General features: G+C 37.4%; 2 pseudogenes across 1 annotated transcript; both read left to right on the plus strand.

The window, feature by feature from the left end:
• Positions 1-3441: 3441 nt before the first annotated feature.
• LOC147483855 (bifunctional aspartate aminotransferase and glutamate/aspartate-prephenate aminotransferase-like) lies at positions 3442-7027 on the plus strand (annotated as a pseudogene).
• Positions 7028-8216: 1189 nt separating this feature from the next.
• On the plus strand, positions 8217-16516 carry LOC147483856 (cellulose synthase-like protein G2 pseudogene; annotated as a pseudogene). Its single transcript, XR_015205538.1, has 3 exons — positions 8217-8311; positions 15441-15942; positions 16067-16516. The product of XR_015205538.1 is annotated as a cellulose synthase-like protein G2 pseudogene (transcript).
• Positions 16517-18577: the final 2061 nt, after the last annotated feature.

An 18577-nucleotide genomic window follows, 5' to 3' on the forward strand; every position in this document is an offset into this window, starting at 1 on the left:
TGATACATCTCGGGTTGCGATCCATCATCATCAACTAGCTATTTAGATTCATCTATCAGGTTGCAGTCATCATATAGGTGTTATGTTTCCAATTTGTGCATGTGGTACAACTTTAGTATTCAGGTTAGGCCATTGTCTACACTGACAGTTTCACTTTCCAGAACGTCTCGTCTCAACAGTTGTTTGAGTTCTTCAACTAAAAACAGTTCTACGCGAAAAGGGGAGCTGTATTCTTATCTTTTCTTTCTGCCATTCAAGCTATAATTTGCAAGTTTGCGGCATTACAGCTTAAGGGGGAGTATTAGAATATGTCAGTATTAGAATATGTCCTATATGTAAAGTCCCACGTTTCTATAAGTGTGGACATCCATATCTAGTAGTTTCTATTATCATGTTTTAGATTAGTATAAATATGTAACTCTGGGTAGAGAACAAAAACCAAGAACTCTCTAACCCTAATCAATTTATCTCTCTAATTTATCATGGTATCAGCCTAATTTCGATCCAAACCCTAACCCTAACCGCTCTAAGCTTCTGCCTCCTTTTAATTCTTAATGGCCGACACCTTAAACACCAATAATGACTCTCCTTCAGGTTCCAATGAACCTTTCTTTGTACACCACTCAGATAGTCCCACGGCTATTCTCGTCTCTCCTCTGTTATCCGGTGACAATTATCCGACTTGGTTATGGTCTATCTCTAAAGCCCTTCGAGCAAAGAATAAGTTGGTTTTGTCGATGGCTCTGTCACACCTCCCACTACTCCAAAAAAAAATCCAAGTGGTTGCGATGTGATGACCTCGTTGCTTCATGGATTCTCAATTCTGTTACTCTAGATTTCCATGGAAGCATCCTTTATGCCGACTTTGCATCCAAAATCTGGAAAGATCTAGGTGACCGTTTTTCACAAACTAATGCACCCAAGGTCTTTCAACTGAAGGATTCTGTCACTCTTCTCAAACAAGACAATCGTTCTTTATCTACTTACTTCACTTTGCTTAAATCTTTATGGGATGAATTAAGTTCTTTGTCTACTATGCATGCTTGTACTTGTGGTCATGCATCTATCTTTGCCAAATAGATTGAAGACGGTCATTCTATGAAATTCATACAAGGCCTAGATGCTCATTTTCAATCCATTCGCAGTCAAATTCTCTTAATGGATCCTTTTCCTCGTATGTCCAAGATTTATTCTTTAATCCGACAGGAAGAAAAGCAACAAAAGATTCATGCACTCTCTCTTCTGCTCCAAACATTGCTTCCCTGAGTACCCACTTTCAAAAGAACAATTGGGCTTCTTCTTCAAAATCAGGCCCGTCTAAACCTCCAGCGAAGACAACATTAGTTCGCCTAAAAGCGTGTAAAGCCCAGCCGATCTGAGGGTAAACCAGGCGCGCCGCGCCGCTTGTCCATTCTACAATCACTGTAACCGAGCTGGACATCATATTGGTACATGTTACAAACTGCACGGTTATCCCCCAAGCCTGCTCAAGCTAATTCAGTTGCTACAGACTCTAATTCTCCTGTTTTCTCCACAGAACAATACAACCAACTTCTCAGTTTACTCGATTCAAGTAGCACCGCTTCACAAACAAACATGATAGGTATTTCTCTCTCATGTTTTTCTAAATCCATATGGATCATCGACTCTGGTGCTACCAATCATGTCTGTTCATCGTTACATCTGTTTTCTCATTATCACACTTGTTTAACACATTCTACTCTTAAACTTCAGGATGGTACCGACCATTTAATCACTCATGCTAGTAGTGTTATCCTCTATCCTTTATTACGTCTTGACAACATTCTGTTTGTTCCCACCTTTCATTTTAACTTACTTTCCATTAGTGAACTAGTCAAGTCTCAGCCTATCTCTATCACGTTCACTAATAATTCTTGTCTTTTTCAGAATCAGTTATCGAAGAAAAAGATTGGATTAGGATGACTTAATGGGGGACTCTACCATCTTCAACTAGCTTCCATTTGCTTTTCCCACAACTCCACCACTAATAATTTATGGCATTATCACTTAGGACATCTCTCTTCCACTCCTTTACATATTTTAGCAAAGCAATTTCCTTTTATTTCTAGTTCCAATAATGCTACTTGCCATGTATGTCCGCAAGCTAAGCAAACACATTTATCTTTTTCTCATAGTTCAATAAAAACTATTAGGCCTTTTCAAATGATTAATTGTGATATTTGGGTTCCTTTTCATTTACCATCCTATTCCAATGCTCGTTTTTTCTTAACTATTGTTGATGACTTTAGTCGTGCTACATGGATTTATCTTATGACTGTCAAATCTGAAGCTGCCATACATTGACAATCCTTTTTTGCCATGATTCATACTCAATTTCATTCTACAATAGATTCGCTCATATCTGGCCATGGCAATATTGATTACCATTTTCAAAAAATCCAAGTCCTTCGATCCGACAATGGATCCGAATTTATATCTCATAACATGCAACAATTTTTTTCCAAACATGGGGTTATCCACCAATGTAGTTGCGTTGCTACTCCCCAACAAAACGTTGTTGTTGAAAGAAACTATCGTCACTTACTCAACGTTGCACGAGCATTACGTTTTCAAGCTCATCTCCCGTTATGTTTTTTTTTTTTTTTTTTAGGTATTCTCACCGTAGACTATCTTATTAACAAAATTCCTAGCCCCTTGTTAAATGGCAAATCACCTCATGAGCTTTTGTTTAGAACACCTCCCTCTATAGCCTATCTTCGTGTTTTTGGTTGTTTATATTTTGCTCATAACACTTCCATTAAAAATAAGTTTGATCACCAAGGTAAACCTGCCATCTTCATTGGTTATCCTTATGCTCATAAAGGATATCACATTTACGATCTATCTTCCAAAAAAATTTATACATCCCGTGACGTGATTTTCCATGAGCATGTATTCCCCTATCAATATTTATCTTCCCCACCATCACATCTGCCTGTTTATCCCTTACCCAGACAATAAAACTTTTGACATTCAATCCTCTCATGTAGCTCTGATCCAGTAGTAAGAGCGTGCGCCCTCGATCCAAATAAGAAATCGAGTCGCCCCAGCGCCCTCCCCTCAGTAACTCCGAATTGGTCGAGTGTGCGCCCTCCTCCAATCCAATACAAACCGATCACGCACGCGCCCTCCCTCCTGATAATTTTCCATCTGTTACTCCGTCACCTGCAATTTTGGAACTCCCTCAGCCACCATAACTCAACCCTCCTACCTCACCTCGATCTACTAGAGTGAGAAACCCCACCACTTCTCATCAAAGATTATCACTGCCCTACTCTCACCAAGGCACCTACAGTCCCTCATTCGGCCAACCTCATCTAATCAGACTCTAAGGTAACACGGTCTTCCACTCCATATCCTATGGCTTTCTATGTTTTTGACACTAATTTTTCTACTTGTCATAAAGTTTTTTTGTGTAAAATGTTATCTTCAGTTGTTCCTACATCTTTTTCTCAAGCTGTCAAAATTCCAGCATGGAGAACTGCTATGGTTTCTGAAATTGTAGCTTCGGAACAGAATAACACATGGACTCTTGTTCCGTTATCCTCTCATCATAAGCCTATTAGTTGTAAATGGGTTTTCAAGATTAAATATTATTCAGATGGTTCTATTGAATGTTACAAAGCTCATCTTATTGCCAAGGGTTACAATCAGATTGAAAGCCAAGACTATCATGACACTTTTGCACCCGTTGCTAAATCAGTCACTGTTCGATTACTTCTCTCCATTGCTGTTATCAGACATTGGTCCCTTCATCAGCTGGATGTCCACAATGCCTTTCTCCAAGGCGATTTGGATGAAACTGTCTATATGGCCTTACCTCCTAGCTTCGCCAAACAGGGGGAGCATAGGATCTGTCACCTCAATAAGTCCTTATATGGACTCAAGCAGGCTTCTCGGCAACGGTTTGCCAAACTATCTACCACTAGCTCTTATCACTGCCGGCTTCACTCAGTCTAAGTATAATTATTCTCTATTCACTAATATTTGTGGTTCTAATTCTACATTTGTCCTTGTTTATGTGGACGACATTCTAATCATAGGCAACAATCCATCTCTCATTTAGAACTTGAAACAATTTTTTGAGGCAAAGTTCTATATCAAGGACTTTGGACCTTTTAAATATTTCTTGGGTATTGAGGTGGCTCGTTCCAAAGAAAGATTATTTCTTACATAGCGCAAATGTCTTTTGGACATTCTGTCTGATTATGGTACCACTACTGGTGGTCGTATTTTTGAGTTCCCTATGGAACAAAATATCAACCTCCATACCGATGATGGCACGTTACTTCAGGATCCTACTGTCTATCGTTGCTTGATTGGGCGTCTCTTATATTTCACAGTTACACATCCAGATATCACTTATTCTGTTAATTATCTTAGCTGTTTCATGCAGTCCCCACGAACTCCACATCTAGATGTTACTCATTGTATACTCCGCTACCTTAAAGGTTCGATCAACAAAGGGATTCTTTTATCTGCTAATAGTTCTTTACACATCTCTGGCTTCTGTGACTCTGATTGGGCTGGCTACCCTATCACTCGTCGTTCTACTAGTGGTTATTGCACTTTTCTTAGTTCTAGCCCTATATCCTGGAAAACAAAGAAACAGAACACTATATCCCGTTCTTCTACTGAAGCCGAATATTGTTCCATGGCTACCCTTGCTTGTGAACTTCAATGGTTGAAGTATCTTCTGCATGACTTAGGCCTCTTTCACCCTTCTCCGATGAACATGTTCTGCGACAATCAGGTCGCCCTCCATCTCTCTCAAAATCAAATTTTTCATGAACGAACGAAGCACATCGAATTTGACTATCATTTCTTACGTGACAAGATACAGGCCAAGTTATTATCTCCTACATTCGTTCCATCCTCAGATCAGGTGGCTGACGCCTTCACTAAACCTCTCAACAAGGACACCTTTATGAGATTAATTCGCAAGTTGGGAGTTCTTGACATTCACTCTCCAACTTGAGAGGGAGTATTAGAAGTAAGAGTGCGCACGCCTCGACATCATTATATATCGATCGATATGCCGCCGTGCCGAAGTTCGATGAAGCGCACTTCGACCTTACGCTTTCTAAACCTGTCTGATGATCTTTGTTATTTGTTTCTATTTTCCTATTCACGTGTATAGTAAGGATTGATATCAATCTTCGGAACTTGTAATCTCTATATAAACCATTGTATGAGACCTAGAAATAAATCAAGTAAATATTCTCTCAAATCAATCTCTCTCTTTAATTTATCAGAATGTGCACGCACGGACAACCTCCCTCAATTCTTAAGTGGCCTGGCCGTTGGTTTGAAAAGTTTTTAGTAGACGTGATTCAAGGCTGTTGAAGGCGCTATTTATACGCGTAGCAAGGACGCTCCAGGTAACACCTCTTTACATCCTCGAATCTACTGTAAGAGGATTCTATTTCTAGTAATAATCAGGCTATTTTTGCATGCTCATTAGGAATTGCCTATTAGACTTAAAACTTGCATGAGATTAAGATCTGGTACGCATAAACCTGCTTTATTAGTTTATCATAGACGCAAAAATAATCGCCTATCTAGAAATTCACACATCACCACAGACATACCACCTACACCCACCCCAACTACATTTATAGCAACGGGTACTTAATCATTGTATTTTAAGTAATTTAATTGTTGACTTTAATTTAATCGTTTAAGATGGAAGCTTCTATTAATTAAGATGAACAAGCATAAGTAGGTTGAGATAACCTACACGTACAAGACAAAAGAGAAAAAACAAGCTTCAGTCAACAATACACCTACATTAATCAATAATGAGTAACACCCAAAAAGTTGAAACCGATCTCCAAACTAGCAACAATGTGATGAAAGCAGGGGCAGATCTACAGGTTGGGTTGACGGACCGGGCTACAACCCTCCCCAAACTTCCCAAAAAAAAAGTATGAACACCATTTACAGTTGATACTACATTGAGTCCTAGAGTGAATTCTGTGAAACCATCGAGAATCGTAGCGATAACTAATCAAGCTACTGCACTAGTTCGAGCTGGTGTACCTGTTATCCATTTAGCAGCTGGAGAACCCGATTTTGATACCCCATCAGTGATTGTTGAAGTGGGGATTAATGCGATATGTGAAGGGCATACAAGGTATACTCCTAATGCTGGTACTTTTGAGTTACGTAAAGCGATATGTCATAAACTTGAAGAAGAGAATGGTATTAGTTATACACCTGATCAGATTTTAGTTAGTAATGGTGCTAAACAAAGTGTACTTCAAGGATTGCTTGATGTTTGTTAAGCCGAAAGTGATGAGGTTATAATTCCCGGTCCGTTTATGTTAGTTATCCTGAAATGGCTAGAATGGCTAATGCAAATCCGGTGATTGTAGAAACATCTTTGAATAATAACTTTTTGTTGGATCCTAAAGTTTTAGAATCAAAACTTAATGAGAAGTCGAGGGTACTTATTCTATGTTCGCCTTTGAATCCAACTGGATCTGTTTATCCTAGAAAGCTTATGGAGGAGATTGCTAAAATAGTCGCGAAACATCCTAGGCTATTAATGTTATCGGATGAGATTTATGAACATATCGTTTATGCACCAGCTACTCATATTAGCTTTTTGCTTCTTTGCTTGGAATGTGGGAGAGAACATTGATTATTAATGGGTTTCAAAGGCGTTTGCAATGACTGGTTGGAGACTTGGGTACCTTGCTGGTCCAACACATTTTGTTCAAGCTTGTGGAAAGATTCAAAGTCAAGCTATTTCAGGTGCTAGTAGTATTTCACAAAAAACTGGGGTTGCTGCTTTAGGACTTGGATATGCTGGAGATGAAACTATTGGTTTTGGCAGGGTATGCAATATATTAAACCACACATTTCTTAATAATTATATTTTCTGTCGAAAAAAAAAATACTAGTTATAATAGTGTATAATTCATCCCAAAAAAAAAATTTGTAGTGTATATTAGTTGTAGCAGCCCCCTTGAGTGGCAATCCTGGATCTGCCCCTGGGTGAAAGGAATGTGCATGAACTCAAGAAAAACTTAGGACCGCTAGCATAGGAATCCCTTGGTAGTTAGTGTGGCACGCAGTAAATCATGGCTGACAGATGTACCATAAGATGGCACTTGTACAGTTGTACTTTTTTCGTGGGTAATCCTTTTTACCTTATGCTAAAGGAAACTGTAAATATCTATATGATGCATACACATAGTTTTAAGATCGGAAAGAAAAATATGAAATGCTCATTTTTTTTGCCCTGCTCGAAATGAATGCAGAACCTAGACCAAGGTCTTTGTAGAAGTACGTGACTACTCTCAACCGATGCTAGTTCTTGTTAGAGTTATCCCTCACATGAGGAGAAAAGGAGTTCAGTTTGCGTGTAGAAGCTTGAGTGCACACGCTCTCCTATAAGTCTTGCTCAAAGGCTTCAGCGCTATGCCTGGATGACCTCCGGTGTTTTGAAGGTTGACGCCGACTTTGACTTTGCCTTGCTTGACGGCGCCAGCTTACATGCCTATTTTCGCCGATTTTCTATTTTTGCAAAACCGCGAGTTGGTTTTTGGCAAAACCTAACACATGCTGAGACACGAAAATACACAAGAACAAAGAGAGAAACCCAATCTTGAAAGCAATCAAGATTGAGAGATAACTTTTACAGAGAGACAAGCCTGTAAAGAGAGAGGAGTGATCTAGTAAGGTGAGAGATTGAAAGGAGTGATTGTAATCTTCCTTCTCACTTAATAAAAGGATTAGCTCTTGTGGAAGTAGGCACCATTGGCCGAACCACGATATATCTTTGTGTTGTGGTATGCTTTTACTGCTTTACATTATTATATGTTGTTAATAGTTGTTTAGCGAGTTGGGCATGTTATTAGTTTGGTTGTAGGGAACGCATTAGAATTTGTCTGGAGTTGAATTAAGTTCAAATACAAGTTATATGTGTAGTGGGGATCGATTGGTATCGGTGCTAAACCCCAACAAGTGGTATCAGAGCCTTGGTTAGATTAGCCTAAGGTGTTGTCCAAATCTTGGTCGGAAGGTGTTTGATAAAACTCCTGAGAGAAGATTTGAGTTTAAATAACTTGTAGAGATGGACAATTCCATGAACACCATGACGAGTCTGAATTGGAAGAACTACACCATTTGGAAAGCCAAGATGGAAGACTTGCTTTATTGCAAGGACTTGGCACAACCCATTAAGAATGGAGGAGAAAGACCGGAATCTGTTGCTGCGGCTGAGTGGAGCAAGCTTGACAGAAAAGCAATTGGGTACATTTAACAGTAGATTGACGACAGTGTCTTTCACCATGTATCCCAAGAGACTACAACTTTTGGCTTGTGGAAGACACTCGAAGACCTCTATGAGAGGAAGTCGGGCGGAAACAAAGTGTTGCTCGTTAAGAAGTTTGCCAACACGAAGTACCAAGAAGGTTCTTCAATGTCTGAGCATCTTAACGAAGTACAGAATACCATCAATCAGATGCATTTGATGAAGATTGATTTGGGAGATGAAGTTGAGGCTTTGTTTTTATTAGGCCCTCTACCCGAAAGTTGGGAGACGTTAGCAGTCTCACTACACGGATCATCCAAGGATGGAATCGTTTCCATGGAGATGGCTACCACGTCTTTGTTGAATAAGGAGACTAGAAGGAGTTCAAAAAGCAACTTCTCTCACACAGAAATCCTTGTCATAGAGAAATGGGGGAGAGGTACAAGCAGAAAACCATCTCATTCTAGAGGTGATGACAGAAGCAAATCTAGGGGTGAAGCCTAGAACTCCTAAGGTAGAAAGATAGTGCTACTATTGTGCCACCAAGGGCCACTTCAGATATGAGTGTAGAACACTAAAGAGGGATGAGAAGAATACATGAAGACATGGTAAAGAGGAATGAAAACTCAAGAAGAGATATTACCGTACTAGTCGATGATGGTCTAGTACAAATTATGTCAGATTGTGGGAGTGTTGTCATAGTACCTCATGCCAGGATACAAAGTGGGTGATAGATACAGGAGCATCCTATCACGTCACACTGCACAAGGGATTCTTCACTACCTACAGCAGTGGAGAATATGGTGAAGTGAAGATGGGCAACAGTGGAGTCCTGAAGATTACAGGGATTGGGGATGTTCACATAGAAACCAATGTCGGATACACCTTGACACTCAAGAATTTAAGACATATCCCTAATATTTGGCTAAGCCTAACTTCCGCTGGGAAGTTAGATGATGATGGCTTTGTAAACTCGTTTGGTAACGAGATATGGAAACTGAGCAGAGGTTCCATTGTAGCAACCAGAGAAAAGAAAACTTGCTCTCTTTACAAAATACAGGCTAATTTGTGTAAAGTAGAAGTGAATGCGGCAAAAGAATAAGCTTCCTCCGAACTATGGCACAAGAGACTGTGTCATATGGGCGAAAAAGGCATAAAAGTTCTTGCTAAGGAAAAGGTCTTACCAGACATCAAAGGTACACATTTAAATAGATGTACTCACTGTTTAGTAGGAAATCAACACAGGGTGTATTTCCAAAGATTCCCTCTCCTCACGTAAAGGACAATGTCCTTGAACTAGTGCACACAGATTTATGTGGTCCTATAAAAGTAAAGTCCCATGGGGGAGCTTTATACTTCGTGACCTTTATTGATGATGTGTCAAGAAAGGTATGGGCATATAGTCTGAAGACCAAGGATGAAGTACTTGGCGTGTTTGAGAAATTCCATAGCATGGTGGAAAGAGAGACAGGAAAGTTGATGAAGTGTATTCGCTCAGATAATGGGGGTGAGTACATTGGGCCATTTGAAGAGTATTGCCAGAGTCATGGGATTCATCATGAGCAGACCGTTCCCAAGACACCGTAATAGAATGGTATAGCTGAGAGGATGAATCAAACCATTGTAGAGAGGATGAGATGCATGATGTCTCACTCTAAGCTACCTAGAAGCTACTGGGTAGAAGCAATGTGTACAGTCGTACATGTGATCAACCTATCGCCGTCGAAGCCTCTGAATAGTGATTATCTAGAGAGAGTATGGTCAGGCAGATATGTTGATTATGGATACTTGAGGGTATTTGGGTGTAGGGTATTTGTGCATATTCTGAAGGATGAGAGATCCAAGCTTGATGACAAAGCCAAGCAGTGCATTTTTCTGGGTTATGGAGATGAAAAGTTTGGTTACAAACTCTATGATCCGATTAATAAGAAGGTAATCTAAAGTTGAGATGTTGTGTTCTTTGAAGACCAAACCATAGCAGATTTCGAGGAGGGTGAGAAGCTATAGGCTTTCACCAATGATCTTGTTGATTTAGAACTAGAAGTTCCGACTGTGGAACGTGCAGAAGGCATTGAGAATGCTGAGAACCATGGGCTTAAAGCTCATGATGAGAATCCTATTACTTATGATAGGATAGAACCTATTGATATAGAATATGTAGATGAAGTGCATGAACCACCACCAGAACAAGCAGAAGTGCATCCTCCTGAGGCACCAGTAGATGGGGCAAGGAGGTCAGACAGAGAGAGACAAGCTTCAACCAGGTATCCACCACATACGTATGTTTTACTATCTGATGGTGGAGATCCTATGTATTATCAAGAGACACTTGAAGGTACAAACAAAGAGAAGTGATTGAAGGCCATGCATGACGAGATAGATTCTTTGCATAAGAATCACACTTATGAGTTAGTTGAGAAACCGAAAGGAAGAAAAATCCTCAAGAATAAGTGGATCTACAAAGTCAAGCATGAGGAGAATAATCCACACCCAAGGCACAAAGTTTGCATTGTTATGAAGGGATTCGGTCAAAGGAAAGGGATTGACTTTGATGAGATTTTCTTTCCTGTAGTGAAGATAACTTCTATCAGGGTGGTATTGGGTATGACCGCAAGTATGAACCTTGAGGTTGAGCAGCTAGATGTTAAGACAACTTTTCTTCATAGAGGCCTTGAAGAGGATGTCTACATGGACCAGCCAGAGTGGTTTGAGGTCAAAGGCAAGGAACACCTAGTATGCAAGCTGATAAAGAGTTTGTATGGGTTGAAGCAAGCACCGAGACAGTGGTACATAAAGTTTGATTCCTTTATGGCGAAGCAAGGATACAAGAAGTCTGCTTCCGATCATTGTGTGTTTGTTCATAAATTTCCAGACGGGGATTTCATAGTGCTCTTGTTATATGTGGATGATATATTGATAGTTGGCCCAAACATCAACAAGATATCCAAGCTGAAGAAAGACTTGAGTAAGTCCTTTACGATGAAGGATTTGGGTCAAGCAAAGCAAATACTTGGGATGCGGATCACTCGTGACAGAAAGAGTGGGAAGTTGTGGCTTTCTCAAGAAAGCTACATTGAGAAGGTGTTAAAGAGATTCAACATAGATCAAGCGAAGCCAGTCAGCTGTCCGCTTGGTGGCCAGTTCTGCATGACCAAAGAGATGTGTCCAAAGGGTGAGTGATAAGTGCTCAAAAGTAATGATTTATAACCCCAATTATGTGTATGTTAGTCTCCATTTTATATTTAAATATTCTAATATGATGTAATTTGAGTTTTTACAGGTCAAAGAACCTAAATATGAAATATGGAGGGAAAAGAAGTCAAACAAGTCAAAAAGGAGTCACTGAGAATTACATTTCTAAAGGCCCTGGGGCAAAATGTCATATTTGTCTCCATAAGTGCCAAGCCTAATGGGACTCTAAAAGAGGATAATAATTGAGTTAGAAGAGTCTTCAATCTGATCTCAAAGCCTTAATTTCGACTTTATAGGAAGATGAGATGAACATGGAAAAGAAGTCAGAGTTTCACAAGAATTAGGAAACTAAAAGCTGTCAGAAGCTGCAACTTGGGAAATAGCCTGTAGGGAAAAGTGGGCCACGTCCAACTTTGGTCCAACTGAATTTAACTTTTCCAAGATTGCTTCTAGAAATATTACAGAGAGTTTGACACCAAATAAACATATGATTCAGATCTCTATCCAGACGAGCATGTAAGCCAATATATAAGGCACAAAAACCTCAGTTTATATCATCTAGGAAATTTAGTGTTTGCATCTTAGATCTAGAATTAAGAGAGAAGAAAGTTCAGACCTTTTTACCATTAATAGTTATAAAGATTATTCATTTGCATATTGTGTTCATAGCATAGTATGAGGGGCTAATCTCCCTTCTCTTGGGAGGAGAGATGAAGCCTTTTTTGTATGTTTTAGTTTAGTTCTTCTTCTATCATATTTTAGCTTAAATCCCTCATTGAGTTTCTTCTTATTCGTCGATTGATCTAACGCTCCTGTGGAGATTAGGAGGTCTTAGGGTAATTCATGATTGTGTAGAGCCAAATACCACAAACCCTAGATTCTTTTCTTCTAGTTGTTAGTGTTCTAGTTTGATGATTGGATTCTTTATGGCACCTCAATTAGTTGTATGGTTAATGCCACATGTGGATTTTCCATGACACCTAGAGTTGTATATTAAATGCCACTTAAAGCACAATTTGGTTAGATAGAATATATCATTGGAGATTGAAGAAGTATTTGATGGAAAGATAGAAAGCACATTGAAAGCCACATATTATCATCATGGTTATGAGCATAAGGTTTGTAGGTATGGTGAGTTTCTATTGGTGATTTATATTAAGCATGATAGGTAGATCTATTAAACTAATTCTATGATTTTGGTGGATTCATCTCTCCCAAGATATTCTTTCTCTTAATTCATATTCATATATTTAATTTAGTTTAGTTTATGCATAGTTTAAATCTCAAATCAAATCAACTATATATTAATTATTACTTAGCCACATCTTTTACTTGCATCCATTAGAGTAATTTAGATTAGGAATTTCTATTATAATCAACTAGTTACTTAGAGTAGGATTGATACCTTGCTAGCCACTATACTAATCAATATTTAATAGGCTAAGTAAGATTTGCAAAAGATACGTAACACAAACAACGACATAAAAATAATAACGTGCTTTTTTCAATGCACCATGCCGTTCCTAAATTGATTAGGTGATAGAATATTTAATTTAGATTACTTTAATTTAGGAATTCATATAGTTTAAATTGCTTATTTAGCATAATTAGATTAATTTAGTATAATTCAATTAGATTTGCATAGTAAAAAGTATTTTCATAAAATTTAGTGTTTGTTTAACAGAAAAGAACAGTACAGAAAATGTATTTATAAATTTAAAAAAATCTGAAATTTTACAGAGTTGATCTGTACAGTATCGGTAATTTATTGAATTTTTTTTCAAATTTTTAGTACTTGTCTTACCTGGATAACTAACATCATCTTTGCAGTGCCCCGTTTTCAGTTTTCAGGACGCAAGCATCTGTAAAAACAGTCGAGAAGAGTTATTTTCACATTATCAAAAATTCTAAATTTTTTACAGGAGGAACCTCGATTTGTCATGAGCTTTCAGTAAAATTTTGAGTATTGTTTGACCTGTTTTGACCACTTAACTAGTTTCTTGTTTTCAGTGTATTTCTGCAGTTTTTCAGGACCAAGGTCTCTGGAAGAACAGTCGAGAAGAAGGATATGTAAAACTCCAAATAATCCAAACATTTTACAGGATCATCCTTGAGACGTCAGGAGACTCCAGTAAAACTTTCGTGATTTTTAGTTCTCTTTTACTTATTTATTCAATCGATTGTTTACAGTATGTGCAGAAAACTTCTTCACTGGACTCTGAAAGATTACACAGTACAGAAGAGGGCCTTAGCAAGCTCCGATTGCTCTGAAATTTTATAGGCTACTTCCTGGATGTATCAGGTAGCTGCTATAAAAATTTCAAAATTTTTGGACTTGTTTTTCTTGCTGTAACAGTAAGTACTTCTTTTCCACCGTGAATCCCTGATTAGCTCTTCATAATTAGCATTAATAGTTAGCATCATATAGTTTGATAATATAATTTAGTTAATTAAGTGCATATTAGATTATTTTATATAGCTTTATTATCTAGTGCATGAAAACTTGGTTTCGTGATTCAGCTCATTAAACGCTAATCGGAAGAGCTAATTCTTGTAACAATCTTCCAATTCGGTTTTGGAGGAAACCACACCATCAACTCGATCCGATTCTGAATCTGAAACACACACACCACTAGTAGACGTAGAAGATACACCAGAGAGAGTACCATTAGCCGCCATGGCTGATCAAAGAACTCTTAGCACCTTGTTTCAACCTATCACGGTTCAACCACCGAACTGCATAGTGATGCCCGACAATAACAATAACTATGAGATTAAGCCCACCATTCTTAATATGTTGCCAAGATATTATGGCAAAACAAATGAAGAACCGTATAATCATCTAAGTAAGTTCTTGAGCATATTAAGTACTTTTAAAAGCACCTCATCTTTCCCTTAAGAGACTAGATTAAGGTTGTTCCCATTGACTTTTGAGGATGCCGCACTACGTTGGTATAGATCCCTACCTCTAATTCTATAACTACTTGGGAGCAACTATCACAAAAGTTTATGAAACAATATTACCTTTTACGAAACCTGAAGCCATGCAATTGGCTATTTCAACCTTCAAAGGAAAACCTAATGAAGAGTTTCATACAACATGGGATAGATTTAATGATTTACTTGTTTGTTGTCCACATCATGGTTTTGACATACTTTAATATCGTGACATTACTTTATAAAAGGTCTTTCACCTATGAACCGTCGAGTTAATTGAATCAATGAATGGAGGAAGATTTACTAGTCTTACTCCCCGATGAAGCCTACACTTTTTTGCAAAACTTTTCTGAGAGTTATAAGGATTGGGCCAATAGTAGTGACCATGAGGACATGGCACGGGTATATGGGGGGATGAGTTTTAATAAACCAGGTATGTATGAGGTTAGAAACAATAGTGATCAAGAATTGAAAGCTACACTAGTTAGTTTAACCACAGGAATCGAAAACTTAAACTAGAAATTTGATTCATTCACTTTAAACCCTCCAAGGAATAATCAACCTCAACAAGCAATGAGTGTCAATCAATTTTGTGAAAATTGACTTACTACAGATCATGACACCTCAGTTTGCTCTATGTATGTTGCTCAAGGTATTGATGATGTTTGTGCTTTTAATACATTCAAAAGACAGGGTTATCAAAATAATTTTAATAACAACAACAATTATAACCCAGATCTTAGAAATAACTCAAACAATTCATGGAGACAAAATATGTCTAAAATCTGCAAAATTCCTTTTACTAAAATGTTCTTTGAATGTTCTAAATCTGATTAGTTTGCTTTATTTTCAGTCGTTGTCTTTCTAAAATTTGATATCGCACATGCTACCTTCTGTTCCTTGACTTCACATCGTTACCTCACCCAATTATTATGCAGAGTCAGTTTTAATATAATATACATGTCAATTACTTATTATTAGTAATTTAGTATATCATTAATGCATCATATATATATGCGTGTTAAAGTTCAATTCCACAAAACAGAATTAACTTCCTAAACTATTTCAATGTTGCACCCAAGATTCGAGTTTCTGCGACCATGACGAATGCACCAATGGTCCTAACCCAAGACTGCGATATGTACTCGAATGATCCACAGACACCCCTCCGCGCACTTTGTTATATATTGGATCCCACTAAGGCATCATCAGATCTGGCCTACATTCAATTTCCACAGCGCTTCCATGGGATTAACAAAAACGATATCTACGCCAGTGAACTAAAAAGATTGTTTCAAATTAATCCTAGAGGAATGGATGGGTTAGCAGGTCCTAATTATGTCGGGAGTGGGTGTTTCTTTCTTCGTCGAGCTCTATTTGGAGGTCCATTGTCTGCACTATCTCCTGAAATTCCAGAATTGAATCCAAATCATGTGGTAGATAAGTCTATTCAATCTGAAGCAGTTATGGCACTAGCTCATAATGTAGCAAGTTGCAAGTTTGAGGATCAGACTAATTGGGGATCCAAGGTATTGCGCATTTTACATTTCTTGCATGTACAAAATTTCCATTGTGAGTTTGTGACCCTGCTTACTAAATGCACAAGATTGCATGTTATGATACTTATGGTTTGGACTATGAATTGCTGCACAGATGGGCTTTAGATATGGGTCTTTGGTTGAAGACTATTTCTCAGGTTATCGACTACTATGCGAAGGATGGAAATCAGTGTTCTGTGATCCAGATAGACCAGCATTCCTTGGTGATGTGCCAATCACTCTCAACGATTCGCTTAGCCAGACCCGGCGGTGGTGTGTGGGCCTGTTAGAGGTTACATTTTCCAAATACTGTCCGATAACGTTTGGAGTACGGTCGAAGGGCTTATTCATGGGCTTAGCCTTTGCTCACTACGCTTTCTGGCCCATTTACTCCGTCCCCATCACTATCTATGGGATTCTCCCACCCTTAGCTCTCATCAACGGAGTATCCATGTTCCCCAAGGTACGTTTATATCTCACTAACTAATCATTAAATACGAACTAGGAGATTGGTGGAATGACGGTGAAGTCACCACGAATCCAAATATTAAATATGTTTTCGATATGTATCGCTATATCTAGTAACTTATATATATCATAGATATTTTTAGGAACTCAACAACACCCTGCCAAGGACATAGACAAAGGGTGATTTTGGACACACCTATAAAAACACTCTCGTACTCCAATTTTAAAATAAATAAATAAAATTATTTAAGACATATTTAGATTCCTAAAATACTTTTTTTTTATTAGGCGTACCCAAAACAAAACAAGTCATTTACTTATTTTTCTTTCTTTAAAAATAAAATAAAAAATGTTCTTGAATTCTTCTCCAATAATTTACCTCGCTCTCTAACAACATTTCTCTCACCAATAAGCATGATTACAAATCAACAACTAATTATTTTGAATTCTGAAGTACAAGATTACAAGGTCGTATGTTGTTGCTTTTGCACCTATTCAAAATACCCCAAATGAATTTGGGAGATATTATTGGATTGAAGCGGTTATTGGAGTATGACAAAAACTTTAGTTAGTTATGGGGTACAGGAGTGGTTTTATGGGTGTGTCCAAGATCACCCTAGACAAATGGCGTATTTGATGCATAAATGAAATGAACGAAATGTTCCGTGTGAAAACCCTCTTTTTGTTTGCCAACTAATACAAAGTCTTTTTTCACAAAAAAAAAATCTATTCTATTTGTAATGGGCAGCATGGGGAACCAACAAATTAACTATCACGGACACCGTTTGCCACCTTTTTTTTTTTTTTATATTAGGAATGGTTATATGAACTCCACCTTATAGTGACTCCAAAGTTACTCCAATTTTAACAATAGACTTACAAGATGAATTGAGAGCTAAATTTTTGTGGATATATATATATATATATATATATATATATATATATATATATATATATATATATATATATATATATATATATATATATATATATATATATATCACATGATGGAGAACACTCCTACAAAAAAATTAGCTCAATTGAATATGTTTCACATTGTCAAAAGTTATATCGAAATTAAAAAAATATGAGCCGTTGGATAATTTCATAACATTATAAACGATTTTTGACAAAACTATATATCTTTAAATGAATTGATTTTTTGTGAGGATGATCTCTATTGTGTAGAAAACATCTCCACTAAAAATTAGCTTTTTAATTCATTGTAATTTGTGGTGGAGTTTTTTTAGAGTCATTTTAAGTAGAGTTCATATAACCATCATTTTTTTTATTTGATTCAACTTTTTCCTATTGGTATATATATATATATATATATATATATATATATATATATCACATGATGGAGAACACTCCTACAAAAAATTAGCTCAATTGAATATGTTTCACATTGTCAAAAGTTATATCGAAATTAAAAAAATATGAGCCGTTGGATAATTTCATAACATTATAAACGATTTTTGACAAAACTATATATCTTTAAATGAATTGATTTTTTGTGAGGATGATCTCTATTGTGTAGAAAACATCTCCACTAAAAATTAGCTTTTTAATTCATTGGTTCATATAAGGAGCTGTTATAGGCCAAAAAGTGGACAAAGTACCTTATGTAATATCCTACGCTAGTAAAACACTTAATGATGCTCAAAGAAACTATTCCACAACTGAAAAAGAGTTGTTAGCCATCGTCTTTTCCCTTGACAAATTCCGTTCATACCTTATTGGATCTAAAGTTATAGTTTATACTGATCATGCGGCACTTCGCCACTTATTAGTTAAACAAGATGCTAAGCCACGTTTAATTCGTTGGATCCTTCTTTTACAAGAATTTGACTTAGAAATCCACGATAAACAAGGAAAGGAAAATGTAGTTGCTGACCATTTATCTAGGCTAGTGTGTGAGTCTCTCGTAGAATCACCACCTATTCGAGAAAACTTTCCTGACGAACACCTCTATAATATTTCACAAGTACCATGGTATGCTGATATCATGAATTATTTAGTGACCAATCAAATCCCATCTCATTGGACCAAACCAGAAAAGGATATTTTCTTCGTCAAAGTAAAAGATTATTTTTGGGATGACCCCTACCTATTTAAGTATTGCCCAGATCAGATAATCCGTAGATGCATCCCGGAA

The sequence above is a fragment of the Coptis chinensis genome, chromosome 8, assembly GCF_015680905.1.
Source record: "Coptis chinensis isolate HL-2020 chromosome 8, ASM1568090v1, whole genome shotgun sequence".
Lineage (NCBI taxonomy): Eukaryota > Viridiplantae > Streptophyta > Magnoliopsida > Ranunculales > Ranunculaceae > Coptis > Coptis chinensis.